Here is a 25,266-nt window from a genome sequence, read left to right on the forward strand (position 1 = left end):
GGCAGCATGTGACATATACGGCGTTTTTACCTAGTTTCTACTTCCGAACTAAGTTAGAACGCCGCATAACGCATGTTTACCGCCTTCTTGACTAGTACGACCTACTCATTTTTAAGCTTAATACTAATTTAAAGTGTTTTTTATAAAATAAAAAAAAACTGAGCTGTTTAGAAACATACTATAAATATCTACAGTTTAAAGTCTACGCTGTAAATATGTGTGTTTGAAATTAAAACATAATTATTCCTCATAATGATATTAAAATGAATACCAGAGTCTGTAAGGGCACAGCAATTTATTTTTAAACATACACTTATACTTAAAATTAATCTTATTAAGTAGGTAAGTACATTGCACAGCCATGTTGGAAAGCTAGCTAGGTAGCTAATTTAAATAAAATTATAATCTATATTTATAATAATAATACCTTTAAACGAGCAATTCTTGTATATTTATTTATATATACAGGGTGATTCCGGGGTCGTGGAGCAAGCGATCAAGGCATGATACACAAGCCCATACTGAACAACTTTTACTATGGGACCAACTCCGAAATCGCGAAAAAAAAATTGGTAGTTTCATACATAGTATTTTTATACATAGTAGTTTCATACATTTCGGCCGATCACTGTATTATGCCTTGATCGCTGGCTTTACTATGGGACCAAATCCGAAATCGCGAAAAAAAACTGGCCTTCCCATAGAACACGACAACATGTGATCGGCCGAAATGTATGAAACTACCAATTTTTTTTTTCGCGATTTCGGAGTTGGTCCCATAGTAAAAGTTGTTCAGTATGGGCTTGTGTATCATGCCTTGATCGCTTGCTCCACGACCCCGGAATCACCCTGTATATATTGACCATGTTTTAAGCAAAAAAGATTCTGATCTGAACTGTGTATGTATTTAATTTTTAGGTGAAAAGGCCTACAGATTTGACGACAACACATCCAAAATCCAAGTTAAGTTTCGTTTGTACTGATTGTTAGGTAATAAATGGACTATTTGCAAGTTAGTGATAGAAGGCACGAAGACTCACGTAATATAATTTTTAAGAAAAAAAAACCGACGTCTATGGGGCCCGGTGAAAGATTATGGTAGATGGTGCACTATGTAGAAAAGGAGGTAAAACCAGTACTTTCTAGTAGCATTTCGTTTCCGTAAGGGTCGTAGTTCTAGCCTAACCTAACCCACTTCTCTGATAGCAGTTCGGTTCTGTAAGGATCGCAGTTCGAACCTAATCAAACCCACTTTTCTAGTAGCATTTCGTTTCTGTAAGACTCGCAGTTCTAACCAAACCTAACCCACTTTTGTTCGGTTCTGTGAGGATCGCAGTTCAAATCTAACCTAACCCACTTAACGGCGCATGCGGTGCGGTGTACGGGAGTTTGAGCGGGAGGGGTTTGGCATCATCATACCCACATTTTATGGTAGGTAATCATAGTGGTTTATTTAGTTTAGGTATCATGGTTTTCCGGGTCAAGGTCCGGATCTCTGAGTCAGAGTCGGGTCCGAGTCCCGGTCCAAGTCCGGGTCCGGGTCCGGGTCCGGGTCCGGGTCCGAATCCGGGTCCGAGTCCGGGTCCGAGTCCGGGCCCGAGTCCGAGTCCGAGTCCCAGTCCAAGTCAAAATCGAAATTCGAAATCACCAAACATGTACTATGCGTCGTTGAAGAGTTCTGTTCTGATCATCATCAGCAGTTCCACTTCATCAAATGCGACAGTTTTTAATGTAAATGCTTGATTTTATGATGAAAATACAAAAAAATATATACGTATGCCTTTAAGATTTGAGGAGTTCCCTCGATTCCTTATGGATCCCATCATCAGAACTCGAGCTTGACAGAAATGTGGCTTAAAAACTAAACTTGCTTAACAAACATAACGAAGAGGACAAATCGCCAAACGTGAACTATGCGTCGTTGAAGAGTTCCGTTCTGATCATCATCAGCAGTTCCACTTCATCAAATGCGACAGTTTTTAATGAAAATGCTTGATTTTCTGATGAAAATGCAAAAATCTCTATACGCATGCCTTTAAAATTTGAGGAGTTCCCTCGATTTCTCATGGATCCCATCATCAGAACTGGATTTTGACAAAAACGGGACCAATCTGTATGCATATACATACAATCAAAAAAATAATTTTCAAAATCGGTCCAGTAATGACGGAGATATGGAGTAACAAACATAAAAAATAAAAAAAATAAAAATAAAAAACGTACAACCGAATTGATAACCTCCTCCTTTGGGATTTGGAAGTCGGTTAAAAAAGGGGTAAAAGTGACCCTATATGTCGAAGAAGGAAATAATGGATTTTACTTCATTAATTTTACTGATTTTCATAGCTAAATCTAAAAAGAAAATTATTTAAAACTAATATAGCTACTCAATTTAGAGAACTTAGGTATCTTTGATACATGAATATGATATGGGGTGGATGAATCGATGGATAAGGTATAATTCCTTTGGTAATGTACAATGCCTATTAATGTTTTGTATGATTTCAGATTTTATCTCGTACCTGTTAGTTTAGACTCGGTAAATTTGAATTAATTTTAACCATTTTTATTAATTGGTAACATTATGAACAAAAACAATGATTTTTTACCATCATAAAATTCATTTCCAGGTGAGGGACAGCGAAGCAAAGAAATTGATCATTGACATACTAAATAAGATAAATCCTAAACGAAACTACCGGCTCAGGTAAAAAAATGCCTCAGCTAACTTAGTACTTAACGTAGTCAACCGAACCTACTAATGTCCTTCGCTCTACAAACTTATGTAAAAAAATATTGGCTACCAAACAAGTAAAATTGGGAGAAAAATAGGTAACTATGGGGGTGAATTGTCGATAGAATTCATCGCACTATACCTACACGTCTACTAATATACCATAGCTGTTTAAATACATCGTAATTTAATACATATTCCTCTGTCTGATCAATTTTGACCGAGACACCGTGTATAATACATATTTCATACCACCCAACGGTCTAACGCTGACTATTAGCCCCGGGAGGTGATGTACCTAGATATAAAATCACGTTGATTATTTATGTGCAGGAAATATGTGTAAAACTTTTGTGCTTTATCTTTTTCAGTCCAAAGGTGAGCTAACTATAAACAATTTGTATACTTAGAAAACTAAAGTGGCTTTTTAGGGTAACTTTACTGACCACGTTACCCTATAATTATATAAGTAGGAGTCTAATAAGTATAGATAAACCTTATAATTCCACCACGTCTGTCTATCGGTGTCCTGTCGTGTCACGCGCAACACATGTGACTTTAAAACATGAGTTTCGAGATAATTACGTTTAAAGTTTTAATGATTCAAATGCTATTTTGGTTAACGTGAGTGATATGGTCACTGAATAAGGTCTTAATTTATTTCCCACATAATTGAATAGTTTTCATTTTATTCGAGTTTCGCATCTCCAACTCTTCTATGTACACTATATCGTCAGGTGACAAGCAAAACTCACTAAGTACTACCACAAGTTAATAGCCATAGTGAACCATATAAATACTTCAATAAGGTTGATTTTTTAACCGACTTCCATTACATAGAAGGAGGAGGTTCTGTATTCGGTTGTGGTTGTTTTTTTTTTTTCTATGTACGTTCACCGATTACTCCGACAGCCGTAGTCCGATTTGAGTAATTCTTTTTTTGTTTGAAAGGAGCTACCCCCGAGTTAGTCCCATTTTAATTTGGTTCTGTTCTGATGATGGGAACTCCTCAATTTTTAAAGGCACATACATGGTGATTTGGGTATTTTCTTAAGCAACTCGAGCATTTTCTCCCGAAAACCACCACTTTGATGAAGTAAACCTGATGATGATGATTGTTTTGAAGATAATGATGATGATTTTTAAATGTAGTATGTTCAGCGATCTGTGATCCGATTTGAGTAATTCTTTTTTTGTTTGGAAGGAGTTACCTCCAAGGTGTCTCCGTATTATTTTTGGTTCTGGTCTGATGATGGAATCCATGAGGAATTGAGGGAACTCCTCAGTTTTTAAAGGCACGTGTAAAGTGATTTCGGTGTTTTCTAAAGTAACTCTAGCATTTGCTTCCGAAAACCGCCAATTTGATGTAATGCAAGTGTAGCCTTACCACGAGTTTGACATATGACATTGCTAACTTCTTCGTAACTTACTTTTTGTGCATCTCGCTCGCACCAATATGCCAGTACGAGCGAGATGCAAAGAAAGTAAGTTACACACACGCTAGCGAATAAATCAATTTCAAACTCTTGGTAAGCTGGTAAGGCTACTGATCGGGGGTTAGGGTTTAGGAGTTAAGGGGTCGGGGAATGGCGGTTGAAGGGCTGCTGGTTCAGGGTCGAGGGGTTCATGGATCAGGGGTTGATGCGCTGTGAGGTAGAGTGATGGGGGGGTTGAGGGATTGGGTCAGTGGCGGGGTGGAGGATGGATTTTGTGTAGTGACAGGAATTATAATTTCCCAGACGGACTCGAGAAAATTCCTGATTACATATTTATTAAAGTAGGTACTGCACGAATTTAGTGTTAATCATAATGTTGTTTTTCATCCATGCGTCGCGCTCTTAACAATGCGTAAAACTAAAAATAAAAACTTTTTACAAAAAAAAGAAAACCGAGTTCAAAAAGGATGAAATAAAATATTATCCTTTTAAGTCTATGCGTTACCAACTGATATGTTTGAAGTCGGTGCCAAGCCAACTTTTGAAGCATACCATGATTTTGGTGCGATTCGATAAGGATGTACGTTGGATTGCCTTACACGACGACAATGAACGTACTTTATGCATAGACTTAAAAAGGATAATATTTTATTTCATCCATTTTGAAGTCGGTTTTCTTTATTTGTAAAAAGTTTTTATATTTAATATTTTTTTAGTAATTAGTGACTTTTATTTACTTGTCACCTGACTCACTCATGTACCTACTCGTAATTATGGCATAATAATATACTCCGCCTGGTACTCTCTTCCCGTCTTTTCTGGGTCACCTGACTGACACAAGCCTACGTCATCATGCGACAGCGCTATCTATATGATAATATGCGATAGCGCTATATATAGCGGCCATGTTATTGTGACGTAGGCTTGTGTCTCTCTGGGAAGAGAAGACCATGTTTTATTAGACTATGCTCGTAATTAAGTTGAGTTACATGACATACGCGTGGCTTATTTTGTATGAATTTAAAAACGATTGTACCTACATGATTCATCGGCCATCAGTCTTGCGTAACTCCGGTGAGTTAAGAAACAATAGTGATATGTAGGCAAGGTTTTGGTTGTGTCAGTCATGCTAAAGGAGTTCTGCTTGACGCCATCGGCAACAAAATAAAGTTAGGTACATGACTCAGTCATATGTTATTCTCACAAGGAAGGGTACCCAACTGTCCGACTCCGATTTGATTTAAGTATTTTGATATATGTTATAGAGTAGTCTAAAATAACGGACACATATTTTTTTTAGCTGCCCAAACTCAACCTGTTAGGAGAAAATTAATTGTTGGAGACAAAGAAGAAATTTTTTAATTTTGTTTTGTATTTGTATTGTTATTCAATGTGAGTTACGACGAAAATACCGACGTAAAAATTATATTAATATTAATATTAATTGTAATCGTAGGAGTTGGAATTGACAGCGTAAACAGAGTTGACGTTAATGGTTGCTTATGAAAATTTTATTATTTGAAAAAGTAATAATAAAGCCCACAGTTTATCAAAAACAGTTTTTGTGGCATATTTTAAAGAACTGAATTATACGTAGGTACTTCATGCTTAAGGCAAGCGAAAAAATCAAACATAGGTACATAAAAATATGCAGGTAATAAAAATACAGCACGACACGTGTCTAATAAGTATAGATAATACGTGTGATGAAGATATACGGGTTAGTTATATTTTGTGTGTAATTTACTTTTAGTTTTTTCTATAAATAAAACTTTGATTTCGTGGAGTTTTACTTTTATTTATTTCTTGTATGTTTGAGAAAAGCACTATAGGACGTCTAGTTGTCGGGAACGTGCGCTTAAGTTTATTGCTCGGCTGCAATGTTCGTTCTCCTCTCGTGTCTTGAAACCCTCGTAATGTAACCCTCCTTATGCTCAAGATTCCAAAAATTTAACCATATTTAGAATATTTGGAACCTCGGGTTTAAAAATTAGCAGGACAGTTAGACAAATAATAAATTGCTCCCTTGTCAGACCAATAACTATTTTGTAATTATTACAGAACTCTAAAATAACCGGGATCGGGTTAGAGAGAAGTATTAATGAGAGAGACTACGATGATCCTGCAATTAAAAAAAGTAACCGAAGGACCCCGATATCATCATCTAGAAAAAACAAAAACACGAAGTTTTGGATCACAAAAGTATATAAAATATTCACTAGTAGGTATAGGTTACTTACATGTAATAAGTTCCTACCTTCCAAAGTAAAAAATGTATGTCATTCACATAAAATTATAAACAACCAACAAATTGAGTAGGTAATTTTCAATATAAATTATTGTGCCATCAATGAAAGGTCGTTTCGATGAGAAAACCTGAACATTGCGCGACCTATGATATGACCAAAATCTAAGCCTTTCGTGCGGTACGGGGTGACAAGGTACGGCTAAATATGTATAGTGCCCGTGTCACACCAAAAACAAAATAGGTCAAAATAGGTAGGAATGGTAGTCTTTCAGTGCGTTACGCAGAAATACTTCCCGTTCCCGTGCATTTTTTTATGCAAGGAACAACAAGAACTTGAAGTAAGAATATCGGGAGTGTAACTACATAGTTATCTTTTTCGTGCTTATACGGGAACATAGAAAACCCACCTAGTAAGTAGCTGACGCACCAGCGAAAACTCAAATACCATATGATTCTCGTAACGCAGCTAATGTGTTAAACGTAGGCAACGTGTCCACCTTCCATAGCTGTCCAAACACATTGCACATATACCTAATCTGGTACAACATATTACTAATTGGAGAAGGCGCTGATTGGTGAACTGGGGAGGCGTCTACGGTAGAGGGACTGCGACCCCCGCTCTGAATCGTACCTGGTTGAACAGATCTCAATTGCAGTGCAGCGAGGGAATGCTGTGGGTACGATGCAGGGTGGAGGTAGGCGCATATTACTCGTTTAGTTTATTATTAGTTTTAAATATTATGTTGGTTATTATTAATGAATAGTAAATGAGTAATAAGGAAATTGGAGAAGTTGATAAAAATAATTAAAAAGACTCGACAAAAACATTACAATTTCTTTTTTCACATTGTAGTATTCCATTTAACTAACTAAACAATCATTATTTTGTTTGTTTTAGAACTCGTTTGACCACATAAAATTAAACTCAAATAAACCAGAATTATCGGAGTTAATACCACCGGATACCAATAAAGTTCCCCGAAACTGGTGGTATTTCAATGAGGTTAAAGTATGATTTGTTCTAGTATCCTGTCCCGCCCGTAAGAAGTAAATTCTGACACATCTTTGGTGCGGAACAATGGCATTGTATAGTACATTGTAGGAGAGGACGGAAAACCGCTAAAAGATGGACGAGTGAGTTCGAGGGCCGACACGTTAGTGGAGGCCCTCGAATAATACGAGTCCATCTTTAGCGTTTCCGGCCGAGGCATTACATAGTGCTTTTCACGACTACTGCGAGGAAATAAGAAAACATTTACATAACTATAAGTACTAGCCCGCGATTTCTCTGGTAGCAAATTACTAGCCACTGCCTGTGCTGTCTCTTGAATTTCGGTAGGCGTCAGCGTAAGAATATCATTTTCTTCACTAGAAGAACTAATTTTTATAGCGAGCGTAGATACGCGTTTCTTATATTTTTTAGTCAAACATAATTTACACTATCCAATTCAGTAAGTATTTTCAGATCCCGCCTTTTTTACTTTTTTTACCACTTTTAAGAGGCGTTTTTCTGTTATTTGCTTCAAACCGACTCTAAAATTAGAAGCGATTTGCTAAAAAAACCACAAACAGCTACAAAAGTCAGAAACGCCTTAAGCGTGAACTGAATGGATAATTGTTAAAAAAAAATGAAGTGAATGGTTTTGTCATTTCTTTTTTTTTAAACAAGAAATTGGTTCTATAAATAACCTAATTTTATTTTTGAAGGAAAAAGTTGCGCAAAAAAAGACTATTTATTGTTTTATTATGTTTTAAATGATATTCATTGCTGTAGCGAACTGTCACCAATGACAGATGATGATAACAATGAAACATTGTAGTAGTGATGGTTCCGGTGCTACAGCTATTGCCTACTTCAGGTTCAGGTGCTACAGCTTGGTTTTAGACCATCTATTGCTACATTTCCGAACAGTGGCGTGAAAATAAAATTATGATACAAAAAGGGTGATTTCTATAGTTACTTGTAGGCCACCACATGTAATTGGCCAATCCTAATAACAAATTAGACAGAAACAAGCAAAAAAAATTTACAAAGTTCTTTGTTACATTTTCAAGGTAGTTGAAATTCGACTTTATGTCACTATGACAATGTTCAATTTCAGTTCGATAAAAGTGAAACCCTGTAATATTGGGCCAGTGACTTGTCACTAAATATAATTTTAAGCCGTTATAATGTTAATTTTGGCCGGGTATTGCTGACATTTTAGTGGTCTAAACACTATGTTTCAAAGCGGTACTTACCCAAATGTGCTAAAAAATACCTGAGTCTGCCCGGTATCTTACCTGGCCACGTAGCCAACATGTCGATCGCTGACGATCCGTAGCGATCGAAACGCAACTGTCACTGTCGCACTAATAAGGAAGAGTGATAGAGAGACACAAAGCATTTCGTTGTCGAAGCGATAGCGATTGTCATCTTGGCTAGGCCGGCTGAGGGTACAGGGGAGAGGGACAGTGTGAATAATTACCGACCCATAATATCGTACCCATGATCTCGAAGATATTTTATCCTGAGTCTGAGTGGACGCTCGAGTTGGGCGTGCAGCGGGGCGGGGCGCGCGGCGTTCATGTTAAACAAATGCAAAGGTATAGGAGCGGCCTAGTGCACGCTGCTCAAATCACTTGTGAACCCGACGCCACGCTGCACGCCCCGCCTAACGCTCAGCTCCGAGCGTCCACTCAGGCCTTACACTTAGAGTCACATAACCTGCTCACCGATAACTAGTACGCATATAGACGAAATTGATTAATAACGATGGCGATACACAAAATTAGCGGATAAAAAATAGGTTTTATTTTTTTGTAGTTATACAAATAGTTCGGATTCTTTACATGTACGAGGGCTGCTACTTATGTATCCGGAATATAAGAAATAAACAAACTTATATGACTAAATATGGTTTTATTGTTTTTCAAAATATTCTCCGTGATGATCGATACATTTTTGCATACGTAGAAACCAATTATTATAGCACTTTTTCCAGTCTGACTTAGGTATCTCCAAAATGTGGTGTTTGAACGCGTCGACGGCATCTTCACGGGTAGAAAATCGTTGACCACGTAGTTTATTCTTCACATAAGGAAATAAATAAAAATCATTGGGTGCCAAGTCAGGGCTGTACGGAGGATGACCCGTTAATTCTATATTTTGACCTTCCAAAAATCGAGTTGTTTCTTTTGATGTATGACAGCTGGCATTGTCATGGTGAAGAATGATTCTGCGTCGCTAGTTGTTTTTACGTATTTCTTCAAATAGTTCCGGCAAACAAATGGTCGTGTACCACTCCGAATTAACTGTTTTACGATTCTCAAGTGGAACCGTAGCCACATGACCATTAATACCAAAAAAACAGGCCACCATTTGCTTCAAGGTGCTTTTTGCACGAGTAACTTTCGTAGGGTTCGGTTCATTTCGAAACACCCACACTGTTGATTGTTGTTTAGTTTCGGGATCATACGCATAGATCCAGGATTCGTCACCTGTGTAGATATTAAAAACAGCTTTTGAGTCACCACGGTTATATTTATTCAACATTTTCTTGCACCATTCGACGCGAGCCTCTTTTTGATCCTTAGTTAAGTTGTGCGGGATCCAACGCGAACAAATTTTTTTCACAGCTAAATGTTCATAGTAATATTTTATTGATGCTCGTCATACATATGCCGGAGTCGCCTCTATCTCGCGATACGTAACATGACGGTCATGTATTACAAGTTTTCGCACAGCTTCAATATTTTGTGGTACAACGATTGATTTTGGGCGACCTTCCTTAACTTCGTCCGTGAGCATACTACGACCACGATTGAACTCACTAAACCAGTGGTACACAGTGGTTTTAGATGGAGCTTCATCACCAAAAGTCGAACTTAATTGATCTATACACTGTTGTTGCGTTAAACCACGCCGAAAATCTTAAATCATGGCACGAATATTTTCACGAGTGAGTTCCATTCTTACAGCGAGATGACTTTTTAAATCCCGCCAAAAACAAAAGACTAGCGCAAATAACAAAAAAAAATAATGCGGCCCGTATTTTAAAAAGTTTAAATTTTGCCATGGAGGTCAGATAAAGCGTTTAAAAATGTTATTATCCCGGATTCCGGATACATAAGTAGCAGCCCTCGTATGTAATAGTAATTCATTTTCCAAAATAATACTTAGGTTCTAACTTGTTCATAAAGGCTTATAAATAAATAACTACATATTTTTTTTATACTTCAGAGATAGCGACAACCTCAAGTTTTAGTTATTTTATGCAGAATAAACATAGGCCTTAATAATTATAAAATAAAATTACTGATCCTCGACACTATCTGTATCAATACTAACATTTATACATTCGTCCTTGAAATTGAAATACTGTGAACTTAAGGTGGTACCACCGAGTACAGAAGTCACAACCAATGTATTTATCGTCGTCTTCTTCTACGTCAGAATCATCATCACATTCTGAACATCGTATCTTTCGAGATGTAGCTATTGGAGTCATGTGATTTTATTTTAGAACCCTTAAGCGTGATTCTTGGCCGGTAATGTAGATCTTGTGCACTCCTTTGTCTTGTTTTTGCTGTTCATCCTCGCTTATGATCCAAATTACTTTCCTTTAATATTTTTGCTCGTTGTTTTTCGATGCGTTCTAATTTTCTCTTTATGTTTCAATTTTTTTAACCGTTCACGCATTTCATAATGATCTCTCCAAGCTACTGAGGAAATGGGAGCGGATTTTTTTTTATTCATTGATAACCCACCCTTAGACAGATTTTGGAACCCACATTTAGATCTGGCCCTCGTTTCTATAAATCACTAGTAGTTTTCCCATGTATTCGGTCTAGTACCGTCGTCTTAGGGATGCCGTATTTTTGGCAGACATGTCATACTACATTGTTTTCTCGAATTTCAAACAGCTTAAGGCATGCTAGATAAGCCGCATATTCATACAAAACAGAAAATATTTTTCTTTATTGAAGGAACAAGTTGTTCCCCAAATGGAATATCATTAAGTTGCTTTATATGTGACCATTCAATTTTTAGGCCCAAATTGCCCAAGAACCCAATGTTTCCTAGTATACTAACCAAAAAGGCCGAATAGCTGCTATAGGGTCTTTTAACTTAGGATCTCAAGTGCGAATTATTCATCGGTACTAAGCAAAAAGGCAGCATGTGACATATACGGCGTTTTTACCTAGTTTCTACTTCCGAACTAAGTTAGAACGCCGCATAACGCATGTTTACCGCCTTCTTGACTAGTACGACCTACTCATTTTTAAGCTTAATACTAATTTAAAGTGTTTTTTATAAAATAAAAAAAAACTGAGCTGTTTAGAAACATACTATAAATATCTACAGTTTAAAGTCTACGCTGTAAATATGTGTGTTTGAAATTAAAACATAATTATTCCTCATAATGATATTAAAATGAATACCAGAGTCTGTAAGGGCACAGCAATTTATTTTTAAACATACACTTATACTTAAAATTAATCTTATTAAGTAGGTAAGTACATTGCACAGCCATGTTGGAAAGCTAGCTAGGTAGCTAATTTAAATAAAATTATAATCTATATTTATAATAATAATACCTTTAAACGAGCAATTCTTGTATATTTATTTATATATACAGGGTGATTCCGGGGTCGTGGAGCAAGCGATCAAGGCATGATACACAAGCCCATACTGAACAACTTTTACTATGGGACCAACTCCGAAATCGCGAAAAAAAAATTGGTAGTTTCATACATAGTATTTTTATACATAGTAGTTTCATACATTTCGGCCGATCACTGTATTATGCCTTGATCGCTGGCTTTACTATGGGACCAAATCCGAAATCGCGAAAAAAAACTGGCCTTCCCATAGAACACGACAACATGTGATCGGCCGAAATGTATGAAACTACCAATTTTTTTTTTCGCGATTTCGGAGTTGGTCCCATAGTAAAAGTTGTTCAGTATGGGCTTGTGTATCATGCCTTGATCGCTTGCTCCACGACCCCGGAATCACCCTGTATATATTGACCATGTTTTAAGCAAAAAAGATTCTGATCTGAACTGTGTATGTATTTAATTTTTAGGTGAAAAGGCCTACAGATTTGACGACAACACATCCAAAATCCAAGTTAAGTTTCGTTTGTACTGATTGTTAGGTAATAAATGGACTATTTGCAAGTTAGTGATAGAAGGCACGAAGACTCACGTAATATAATTTTTAAGAAAAAAAAACCGACGTCTATGGGGCCCGGTGAAAGATTATGGTAGATGGTGCACTATGTAGAAAAGGAGGTAAAACCAGTACTTTCTAGTAGCATTTCGTTTCCGTAAGGGTCGTAGTTCTAGCCTAACCTAACCCACTTCTCTGATAGCAGTTCGGTTCTGTAAGGATCGCAGTTCGAACCTAATCAAACCCACTTTTCTAGTAGCATTTCGTTTCTGTAAGACTCGCAGTTCTAACCAAACCTAACCCACTTTTGTTCGGTTCTGTGAGGATCGCAGTTCAAATCTAACCTAACCCACTTAACGGCGCATGCGGTGCGGTGTACGGGAGTTTGAGCGGGAGGGGTTTGGCATCATCATACCCACATTTTATGGTAGGTAATCATAGTGGTTTATTTAGTTTAGGTATCATGGTTTTCCGGGTCAAGGTCCGGATCTCTGAGTCAGAGTCGGGTCCGAGTCCCGGTCCAAGTCCGGGTCCGGGTCCGGGTCCGGGTCCGAATCCGGGTCCGAGTCCGGGTCCGAGTCCGGGCCCGAGTCCGAGTCCGAGTCCCAGTCCAAGTCAAAATCGAAATTCGAAATCACCAAACATGTACTATGCGTCGTTGAAGAGTTCTGTTCTGATCATCATCAGCAGTTCCACTTCATCAAATGCGACAGTTTTTAATGTAAATGCTTGATTTTATGATGAAAATACAAAAAAATATATACGTATGCCTTTAAGATTTGAGGAGTTCCCTCGATTCCTTATGGATCCCATCATCAGAACTCGAGCTTGACAGAAATGTGGCTTAAAAACTAAACTTGCTTAACAAACATAACGAAGAGGACAAATCGCCAAACGTGAACTATGCGTCGTTGAAGAGTTCCGTTCTGATCATCATCAGCAGTTCCACTTCATCAAATGCGACAGTTTTTAATGAAAATGCTTGATTTTCTGATGAAAATGCAAAAATCTCTATACGCATGCCTTTAAAATTTGAGGAGTTCCCTCGATTTCTCATGGATCCCATCATCAGAACTGGATTTTGACAAAAACGGGACCAATCTGTATGCATATACATACAATCAAAAAAATAATTTTCAAAATCGGTCCAGTAATGACGGAGATATGGAGTAACAAACATAAAAAATAAAAAAAATAAAAATAAAAAACGTACAACCGAATTGATAACCTCCTCCTTTGGGATTTGGAAGTCGGTTAAAAAAGGGGTAAAAGTGACCCTATATGTCGAAGAAGGAAATAATGGATTTTACTTCATTAATTTTACTGATTTTCATAGCTAAATCTAAAAAGAAAATTATTTAAAACTAATATAGCTACTCAATTTAGAGAACTTAGGTATCTTTGATACATGAATATGATATGGGGTGGATGAATCGATGGATAAGGTATAATTCCTTTGGTAATGTACAATGCCTATTAATGTTTTGTATGATTTCAGATTTTATCTCGTACCTGTTAGTTTAGACTCGGTAAATTTGAATTAATTTTAACCATTTTTATTAATTGGTAACATTATGAACAAAAACAATGATTTTTTACCATCATAAAATTCATTTCCAGGTGAGGGACAGCGAAGCAAAGAAATTGATCATTGACATACTAAATAAGATAAATCCTAAACGAAACTACCGGCTCAGGTAAAAAAATGCCTCAGCTAACTTAGTACTTAACGTAGTCAACCGAACCTACTAATGTCCTTCGCTCTACAAACTTATGTAAAAAAATATTGGCTACCAAACAAGTAAAATTGGGAGAAAAATAGGTAACTATGGGGGTGAATTGTCGATAGAATTCATCGCACTATACCTACACGTCTACTAATATACCATAGCTGTTTAAATACATCGTAATTTAATACATATTCCTCTGTCTGATCAATTTTGACCGAGACACCGTGTATAATACATATTTCATACCACCCAACGGTCTAACGCTGACTATTAGCCCCGGGAGGTGATGTACCTAGATATAAAATCACGTTGATTATTTATGTGCAGGAAATATGTGTAAAACTTTTGTGCTTTATCTTTTTCAGTCCAAAGGTGAGCTAACTATAAACAATTTGTATACTTAGAAAACTAAAGTGGCTTTTTAGGGTAACTTTACTGACCACGTTACCCTATAATTATATAAGTAGGAGTCTAATAAGTATAGATAAACCTTATAATTCCACCACGTCTGTCTATCGGTGTCCTGTCGTGTCACGCGCAACACATGTGACTTTAAAACATGAGTTTCGAGATAATTACGTTTAAAGTTTTAATGATTCAAATGCTATTTTGGTTAACGTGAGTGATATGGTCACTGAATAAGGTCTTAATTTATTTCCCACATAATTGAATAGTTTTCATTTTATTCGAGTTTCGCATCTCCAACTCTTCTATGTACACTATATCGTCAGGTGACAAGCAAAACTCACTAAGTACTACCACAAGTTAATAGCCATAGTGAACCATATAAATACTTCAATAAGGTTGATTTTTTAACCGACTTCCATTACATAGAAGGAGGAGGTTCTGTATTCGGTTGTGGTTGTTTTTTTTTTTTCTATGTACGTTCACCGATTACTCCGACAGCCGTAGTCCGATTTGAGTAATTCTTTTTTTGTTTGAAAGGAGCTACCCCCGAGTTAGTCCCATTTTAATTTGGTTCTGTTCTGATGATGGGAACTCCTCAATTTTTAAAGGCACATACATGGTGATTTGGGTATTTTCTTAAGCAACTCGAGCATTTTCTCCCGAAAACCACCACTTTGATGAAGTAAACCTGATGATGATGATTGTTTTGAAGATAATGATGATGATTTTTAAATGTAGTATGTTCAGCGATCTGTGATCCGATTTGAGTAATTCTTTTTTTGTTTGGAAGGAGTTACCTCCAAGGTGTCTCCGTATTATTTTTGGTTCTGGTCTGATGATGGAATCCATGAGGAATTGAGGGAACTCCTCAGTTTTTAAAGGCACGTGTAAAGTGATTTCGGTGTTTTCTAAAGTAACTCTAGCATTTGCTTCCGAAAACCGCCAATTTGATGTAATGCAAGTGTAGCCTTACCACGAGTTTGACATATGACATTGCTAACTTCTTCGTAACTTACTTTTTGTGCATCTCGCTCGCACCAATATGCCAGTACGAGCGAGATGCAAAGAAAGTAAGTTACACACACGCTAGCGAATAAATCAATTTCAAACTCTTGGTAAGCTGGTAAGGCTACTGATCGGGGGTTAGGGTTTAGGAGTTAAGGGGTCGGGGAATGGCGGTTGAAGGGCTGCTGGTTCAGGGTCGAGGGGTTCATGGATCAGGGGTTGATGCGCTGTGAGGTAGAGTGATGGGGGGGTTGAGGGATTGGGTCAGTGGCGGGGTGGAGGATGGATTTTGTGTAGTGACAGGAATTATAATTTCCCAGACGGACTCGAGAAAATTCCTGATTACATATTTATTAAAGTAGGTACTGCACGAATTTAGTGTTAATCATAATGTTGTTTTTCATCCATGCGTCGCGCTCTTAACAATGCGTAAAACTAAAAATAAAAACTTTTTACAAAAAAAAGAAAACCGAGTTCAAAAAGGATGAAATAAAATATTATCCTTTTAAGTCTATGCGTTACCAACTGATATGTTTGAAGTCGGTGCCAAGCCAACTTTTGAAGCATACCATGATTTTGGTGCGATTCGATAAGGATGTACGTTGGATTGCCTTACACGACGACAATGAACGTACTTTATGCATAGACTTAAAAAGGATAATATTTTATTTCATCCATTTTGAAGTCGGTTTTCTTTATTTGTAAAAAGTTTTTATATTTAATATTTTTTTAGTAATTAGTGACTTTTATTTACTTGTCACCTGACTCACTCATGTACCTACTCGTAATTATGGCATAATAATATACTCCGCCTGGTACTCTCTTCCCGTCTTTTCTGGGTCACCTGACTGACACAAGCCTACGTCATCATGCGACAGCGCTATCTATATGATAATATGCGATAGCGCTATATATAGCGGCCATGTTATTGTGACGTAGGCTTGTGTCTCTCTGGGAAGAGAAGACCATGTTTTATTAGACTATGCTCGTAATTAAGTTGAGTTACATGACATACGCGTGGCTTATTTTGTATGAATTTAAAAACGATTGTACCTACATGATTCATCGGCCATCAGTCTTGCGTAACTCCGGTGAGTTAAGAAACAATAGTGATATGTAGGCAAGGTTTTGGTTGTGTCAGTCATGCTAAAGGAGTTCTGCTTGACGCCATCGGCAACAAAATAAAGTTAGGTACATGACTCAGTCATATGTTATTCTCACAAGGAAGGGTACCCAACTGTCCGACTCCGATTTGATTTAAGTATTTTGATATATGTTATAGAGTAGTCTAAAATAACGGACACATATTTTTTTTAGCTGCCCAAACTCAACCTGTTAGGAGAAAATTAATTGTTGGAGACAAAGAAGAAATTTTTTAATTTTGTTTTGTATTTGTATTGTTATTCAATGTGAGTTACGACGAAAATACCGACGTAAAAATTATATTAATATTAATATTAATTGTAATCGTAGGAGTTGGAATTGACAGCGTAAACAGAGTTGACGTTAATGGTTGCTTATGAAAATTTTATTATTTGAAAAAGTAATAATAAAGCCCACAGTTTATCAAAAACAGTTTTTGTGGCATATTTTAAAGAACTGAATTATACGTAGGTACTTCATGCTTAAGGCAAGCGAAAAAATCAAACATAGGTACATAAAAATATGCAGGTAATAAAAATACAGCACGACACGTGTCTAATAAGTATAGATAATACGTGTGATGAAGATATACGGGTTAGTTATATTTTGTGTGTAATTTACTTTTAGTTTTTTCTATAAATAAAACTTTGATTTCGTGGAGTTTTACTTTTATTTATTTCTTGTATGTTTGAGAAAAGCACTATAGGACGTCTAGTTGTCGGGAACGTGCGCTTAAGTTTATTGCTCGGCTGCAATGTTCGTTCTCCTCTCGTGTCTTGAAACCCTCGTAATGTAACCCTCCTTATGCTCAAGATTCCAAAAATTTAACCATATTTAGAATATTTGGAACCTCGGGTTTAAAAATTAGCAGGACAGTTAGACAAATAATAAATTGCTCCCTTGTCAGACCAATAACTATTTTGTAATTATTACAGAACTCTAAAATAACCGGGATCGGGTTAGAGAGAAGTATTAATGAGAGAGACTACGATGATCCTGCAATTAAAAAAAGTAACCGAAGGACCCCGATATCATCATCTAGAAAAAACAAAAACACGAAGTTTTGGATCACAAAAGTATATAAAATATTCACTAGTAGGTATAGGTTACTTACATGTAATAAGTTCCTACCTTCCAAAGTAAAAAATGTATGTCATTCACATAAAATTATAAACAACCAACAAATTGAGTAGGTAATTTTCAATATAAATTATTGTGCCATCAATGAAAGGTCGTTTCGATGAGAAAACCTGAACATTGCGCGACCTATGATATGACCAAAATCTAAGCCTTTCGTGCGGTACGGGGTGACAAGGTACGGCTAAATATGTATAGTGCCCGTGTCACACCAAAAACAAAATAGGTCAAAATAGGTAGGAATGGTAGTCTTTCAGTGCGTTACGCAGAAATACTTCCCGTTCCCGTGCATTTTTTTATGCAAGGAACAACAAGAACTTGAAGTAAGAATATCGGGAGTGTAACTACATAGTTATCTTTTTCGTGCTTATACGGGAACATAGAAAACCCACCTAGTAAGTAGCTGACGCACCAGCGAAAACTCAAATACCATATGATTCTCGTAACGCAGCTAATGTGTTAAACGTAGGCAACGTGTCCACCTTCCATAGCTGTCCAAACACATTGCACATATACCTAATCTGGTACAACATATTACTAATTGGAGAAGGCGCTGATTGGTGAACTGGGGAGGCGTCTACGGTAGAGGGACTGCGACCCCCGCTCTGAATCGTACCTGGTTGAACAGATCTCAATTGCAGTGCAGCGAGGGAATGCTGTGGGTACGATGCAGGGTGGAGGTAGGCGCATATTACTCGTTTAGTTTATTATTAGTTTTAAATATTATGTTGGTTATTATTAATGAATAGTAAATGAGTAATAAGGAAATTGGAGAAGTTGATAAAAATAATTAAAAAGACTCGACAAAAACATTACAATTTCTTTTTTCACATTGTAGTATTCCATTTAACTAACTAAACAATCATTATTTTGTTTGTTTTAGAACTCGTTTGACCACATAAAATTAAACTCAAATAAACCAGAATTATCGGAGTTAATACCACCGGATACCAATAAAGTTCCCCGAAACTGGTGGTATTTCAATGAGGTTAAAGTATGATTTGTTCTAGTATCCTGTCCCGCCCGTAAGAAGTAAATTCTGACACATCTTTGGTGCGGAACAATGGCATTGTATAGTACATTGTAGGAGAGGACGGAAAACCGCTAAAAGATGGACGAGTGAGTTCGAGGGCCGACACGTTAGTGGAGGCCCTCGAATAATACGAGTCCATCTTTAGCGTTTCCGGCCGAGGCATTACATAGTGCTTTTCACGACTACTGCGAGGAAATAAGAAAACATTTACATAACTATAAGTACTAGCCCGCGATTTCTCTGGTAGCAAATTACTAGCCACTGCCTGTGCTGTCTCTTGAATTTCGGTAGGCGTCAGCGTAAGAATATCATTTTCTTCACTAGAAGAACTAATTTTTATAGCGAGCGTAGATACGCGTTTCTTATATTTTTTAGTCAAACATAATTTACACTATCCAATTCAGTAAGTATTTTCAGATCCCGCCTTTTTTACTTTTTTTACCACTTTTAAGAGGCGTTTTTCTGTTATTTGCTTCAAACCGACTCTAAAATTAGAAGCGATTTGCTAAAAAAACCACAAACAGCTACAAAAGTCAGAAACGCCTTAAGCGTGAACTGAATGGATAATTGTTAAAAAAAAATGAAGTGAATGGTTTTGTCATTTCTTTTTTTTTAAACAAGAAATTGGTTCTATAAATAACCTAATTTTATTTTTGAAGGAAAAAGTTGCGCAAAAAAAGACTATTTATTGTTTTATTATGTTTTAAATGATATTCATTGCTGTAGCGAACTGTCACCAATGACAGATGATGATAACAATGAAACATTGTAGTAGTGATGGTTCCGGTGCTACAGCTATTGCCTACTTCAGGTTCAGGTGCTACAGCTTGGTTTTAGACCATCTATTGCTACATTTCCGAACAGTGGCGTGAAAATAAAATTATGATACAAAAAGGGTGATTTCTATAGTTACTTGTAGGCCACCACATGTAATTGGCCAATCCTAATAACAAATTAGACAGAAACAAGCAAAAAAAATTTACAAAGTTCTTTGTTACATTTTCAAGGTAGTTGAAATTCGACTTTATGTCACTATGACAATGTTCAATTTCAGTTCGATAAAAGTGAAACCCTGTAATATTGGGCCAGTGACTTGTCACTAAATATAATTTTAAGCCGTTATAATGTTAATTTTGGCCGGGTATTGCTGACATTTTAGTGGTCTAAACACTATGTTTCAAAGCGGTACTTACCCAAATGTGCTAAAAAATACCTGAGTCTGCCCGGTATCTTACCTGGCCACGTAGCCAACATGTCGATCGCTGACGATCCGTAGCGATCGAAACGCAACTGTCACTGTCGCACTAATAAGGAAGAGTGATAGAGAGACACAAAGCATTTCGTTGTCGAAGCGATAGCGATTGTCATCTTGGCTAGGCCGGCTGAGGGTACAGGGGAGAGGGACAGTGTGAATAATTACCGACCCATAATATCGTACCCATGATCTCGAAGATATTTTATCCTGAGTCTGAGTGGACGCTCGAGTTGGGCGTGCAGCGGGGCGGGGCGCGCGGCGTTCATGTTAAACAAATGCAAAGGTATAGGAGCGGCCTAGTGCACGCTGCTCAAATCACTTGTGAACCCGACGCCACGCTGCACGCCCCGCCTAACGCTCAGCTCCGAGCGTCCACTCAGGCCTTACACTTAGAGTCACATAACCTGCTCACCGATAACTAGTACGCATATAGACGAAATTGATTAATAACGATGGCGATACACAAAATTAGCGGATAAAAAATAGGTTTTATTTTTTTGTAGTTATACAAATAGTTCGGATTCTTTACATGTACGAGGGCTGCTACTTATGTATCCGGAATATAAGAAATAAACAAACTTATATGACTAAATATGGTTTTATTGTTTTTCAAAATATTCTCCGTGATGATCGATACATTTTTGCATACGTAGAAACCAATTATTATAGCACTTTTTCCAGTCTGACTTAGGTATCTCCAAAATGTGGTGTTTGAACGCGTCGACGGCATCTTCACGGGTAGAAAATCGTTGACCACGTAGTTTATTCTTCACATAAGGAAATAAATAAAAATCATTGGGTGCCAAGTCAGGGCTGTACGGAGGATGACCCGTTAATTCTATATTTTGACCTTCCAAAAATCGAGTTGTTTCTTTTGATGTATGACAGCTGGCATTGTCATGGTGAAGAATGATTCTGCGTCGCTAGTTGTTTTTACGTATTTCTTCAAATAGTTCCGGCAAACAAATGGTCGTGTACCACTCCGAATTAACTGTTTTACGATTCTCAAGTGGAACCGTAGCCACATGACCATTAATACCAAAAAAACAGGCCACCATTTGCTTCAAGGTGCTTTTTGCACGAGTAACTTTCGTAGGGTTCGGTTCATTTCGAAACACCCACACTGTTGATTGTTGTTTAGTTTCGGGATCATACGCATAGATCCAGGATTCGTCACCTGTGTAGATATTAAAAACAGCTTTTGAGTCACCACGGTTATATTTATTCAACATTTTCTTGCACCATTCGACGCGAGCCTCTTTTTGATCCTTAGTTAAGTTGTGCGGGATCCAACGCGAACAAATTTTTTTCACAGCTAAATGTTCATAGTAATATTTTATTGATGCTCGTCATACATATGCCGGAGTCGCCTCTATCTCGCGATACGTAACATGACGGTCATGTATTACAAGTTTTCGCACAGCTTCAATATTTTGTGGTACAACGATTGATTTTGGGCGACCTTCCTTAACTTCGTCCGTGAGCATACTACGACCACGATTGAACTCACTAAACCAGTGGTACACAGTGGTTTTAGATGGAGCTTCATCACCAAAAGTCGAACTTAATTGATCTATACACTGTTGTTGCGTTAAACCACGCCGAAAATCTTAAATCATGGCACGAATATTTTCACGAGTGAGTTCCATTCTTACAGCGAGATGACTTTTTAAATCCCGCCAAAAACAAAAGACTAGCGCAAATAACAAAAAAAAATAATGCGGCCCGTATTTTAAAAAGTTTAAATTTTGCCATGGAGGTCAGATAAAGCGTTTAAAAATGTTATTATCCCGGATTCCGGATACATAAGTAGCAGCCCTCGTATGTAATAGTAATTCATTTTCCAAAATAATACTTAGGTTCTAACTTGTTCATAAAGGCTTATAAATAAATAACTACATATTTTTTTTATACTTCAGAGATAGCGACAACCTCAAGTTTTAGTTATTTTATGCAGAATAAACATAGGCCTTAATAATTATAAAATAAAATTACTGATCCTCGACACTATCTGTATCAATACTAACATTTATACATTCGTCCTTGAAATTGAAATACTGTGAACTTAAGGTGGTACCACCGAGTACAGAAGTCACAACCAATGTATTTATCGTCGTCTTCTTCTACGTCAGAATCATCATCACATTCTGAACATCGTATCTTTCGAGATGTAGCTATTGGAGTCATGTGATTTTATTTTAGAACCCTTAAGCGTGATTCTTGGCCGGTAATGTAGATCTTGTGCACTCCTTTGTCTTGTTTTTGCTGTTCATCCTCGCTTATGATCCAAATTACTTTCCTTTAATATTTTTGCTCGTTGTTTTTCGATGCGTTCTAATTTTCTCTTTATGTTTCAATTTTTTTAACCGTTCACGCATTTCATAATGATCTCTCCAAGCTACTGAGGAAATGGGAGCGGATTTTTTTTTATTCATTGATAACCCACCCTTAGACAGATTTTGGAACCCACATTTAGATCTGGCCCTCGTTTCTATAAATCACTAGTAGTTTTCCCATGTATTCGGTCTAGTACCGTCGTCTTAGGGATGCCGTATTTTTGGCAGACATGTCATACTACATTGTTTTCTCGAATTTCAAACAGCTTAAGGCATGCTAGATAAGCCGCATATTCATACAAAACAGAAAATATTTTTCTTTATTGAAGGAACAAGTTGTTCCCCAAATGGAATATCATTAAGTTGCTTTATATGTGACCATTCAATTTTTAGGCCCAAATTGCCCAAGAACCCAATGTTAGCCTCAAAAGCATTCCTATTTAACTTTAACATATGGCAAGGGTCAGGGACTATGTCAACCAGGCGTTCTCGATGAAACTTTGCATTAGACAATCTTAAAACGAAAAATCCGTTTTTAGATTGTCTAGTGCAAAGTTGCAAAGTTACATCTAAGTTCTTTCCCCATTGTCAGATGGAGGTATCCATTACAGTGTCATCAAGCAGCTTTAGGATTTATTATTACAAAGAAGAAGAAGGTACAAAAACATGTTAAAAACAATAAATAAAAACAACTCAGAATGCATAAACACACACATTTAAAAAATAAAACTACACTAAACTAAACTACATCAAAAAAAGCCCCCTGCGGCAAGTTCCCGAAGATGCTTAAAATTTAAGCATCTCGGGACCTTGCATTTTTACATTTTTTAATGTACTTGTCCCGTCATGTGGCGTTGTGCCGGCAGTGCGCAATATGCAAGAGCAATGCTTTATAATGCAAGAGAAGAGAGGTTTCAGGATTTACTTCTTAACTGGGATATTAAATATACAATGTACTATTCCTTATAATTTGCATAAACTGGTCCAGATTTTGTGAATTTCTGTAAAAATATTGTCATTTCAAAACAAATATTGACACAAAATTGTTTACGAACAAGGAAGTAGGTAACTATTAGATAAAGTCTCTACTGGGTTACCTACTTCTATGATCCTCTTTCGCCTCAAAGACGAAACTTTTTGATGCATTTGTTACAGGATGATTTAAGTCAACTCCAAGCCACACTGTGACCACCGTACGACGTATATTAATTCGATTTTTCATGTAGTTGACTGTACAAATATTAGAACGAATATATTGATGCCCATAAAAAGATTTTTATTTAATCTCGTTTATCCATTTAAATTAACACTATTCGTAGACAACTAATTATTATAAATTATTTCACACCGTGCACGGAATAAAGCACCAGATAATAATTAGAAAAACATAGACAGCAGTTATTTTTAAGCACTATTCTATTTAATAAATCGGATTGAAATATAAAAAGTAGGTGAGTTGCCTGTGACGTCACTACATTCGTTTTCATATAAATTCCATATTAGCAAATTGTTTTGACAGTTCCCAAAAAGAAGCTGATTTGACTAGTAGGAATGTAGCCTATTAAAATAAATTTTTAAGGGTTCCGTAGTCAACCAAAAACCCTAGAGTTTTGCCATTTCCATATGTCTGTCTGTCCGTCCGCGGCTTTGATATGCGATGTGACCATTAATGCTAGAAAGCATTGATATTTTGGCATGGATTTATAAATCAATAATTACGACAAAATCAATACAAATAAAAACTGATTGGTCACGCCCTCACTAAGCCCTTGCTGTACTTCCTGAGAATCCTAATATCTCCGCAAATCATCCAAATAGGTACCTTTTTATACCCGTATGATTAGTTCTGCAGTTTGAACGTATTACACTCGGCATACTTACCTCGTCATTTGAAGCGCGTTAGAGACGCGAAAAACCCTTCTGCTGATAGGACAGCCTTTGGACGCAGAACAGATAAATACGCAAAGATTCCCTCAGATTTTGCGATTGATTGATTTTGATTCACAGTTTTTGCGTTCCGCAAACGAGTAATGCTGAACTGACGAGTAGAATCGGTTTGTACTGTGTGAAACACACCAGTCGCATTAACCCGATTCCAGGGCAACGCTGACATAATCCGCGCTGTAGGCTTGCCTTTGGTCCTGGAACTGGAGGCACACTAGAAGATTCGTGTACGAACCACTTGTCTCGCAGACAGAATTCATAATTGTCCCTAATACCGCCATCAGAACCGAAGCGACTGCGTGGCAATAAATCACATGCCAATGATTCACAATCAAAACCGTTAGTGTGTGATTTTGGTAAAATCACGGGACACTTCCGTGGAAAAACCATCTCGGATGCTCCGAACGACCTCCAACGGGCAACAAGCAGTCATCCCCAATAAACCGCAGAAGCCGACATAGCTGGCATTGTTTACTCTGAACTTTAAGCGTTTCCCTCGAGATTCATGATATTGAGGTTCCACTGTAATAACATATAAAGTAAGCATTAGATGTTATTCGCAAACTCCTCCAGCTGACCCGACTTAATTAACCGCTGCAAAGTGACCCGTCGCACATAGGGGTATCTGACCCTAAAAGCTAGCCAAAATTATTAGTTGACATTTTTAATATTATTTGTATTGAAATATGCTATATAAGTA

General features: G+C 37.1%; 2 long non-coding RNA genes across 2 annotated transcripts; both read left to right on the forward strand.

Moving 5' to 3' along the window:
• Positions 1–923: 923 nt before the first annotated feature.
• Positions 924–2,718, forward strand: LOC134678935 (uncharacterized). The gene is made up of 3 exons (XR_010100265.1): positions 924–962; positions 2,509–2,539; positions 2,631–2,718. It is a non-coding gene; the product is annotated as an uncharacterized LOC134678935 (long non-coding RNA).
• A 15,082-nt stretch (positions 2,719–17,800) lies between these two features.
• On the forward strand, positions 17,801–23,879 carry LOC134679089 (uncharacterized). Its single transcript, XR_010100289.1, has 3 exons — positions 17,801–17,937; positions 18,882–18,986; positions 23,778–23,879. It is a non-coding gene; the product is annotated as an uncharacterized LOC134679089 (long non-coding RNA).
• The last annotated feature ends 1,387 nt before the right edge of the window (positions 23,880–25,266 follow it).

This window comes from Cydia fagiglandana, chromosome Z, assembly GCF_963556715.1.
Source record: "Cydia fagiglandana chromosome Z, ilCydFagi1.1, whole genome shotgun sequence".
In the NCBI taxonomy this organism is placed as follows: domain Eukaryota; kingdom Metazoa; phylum Arthropoda; class Insecta; order Lepidoptera; family Tortricidae; genus Cydia; species Cydia fagiglandana.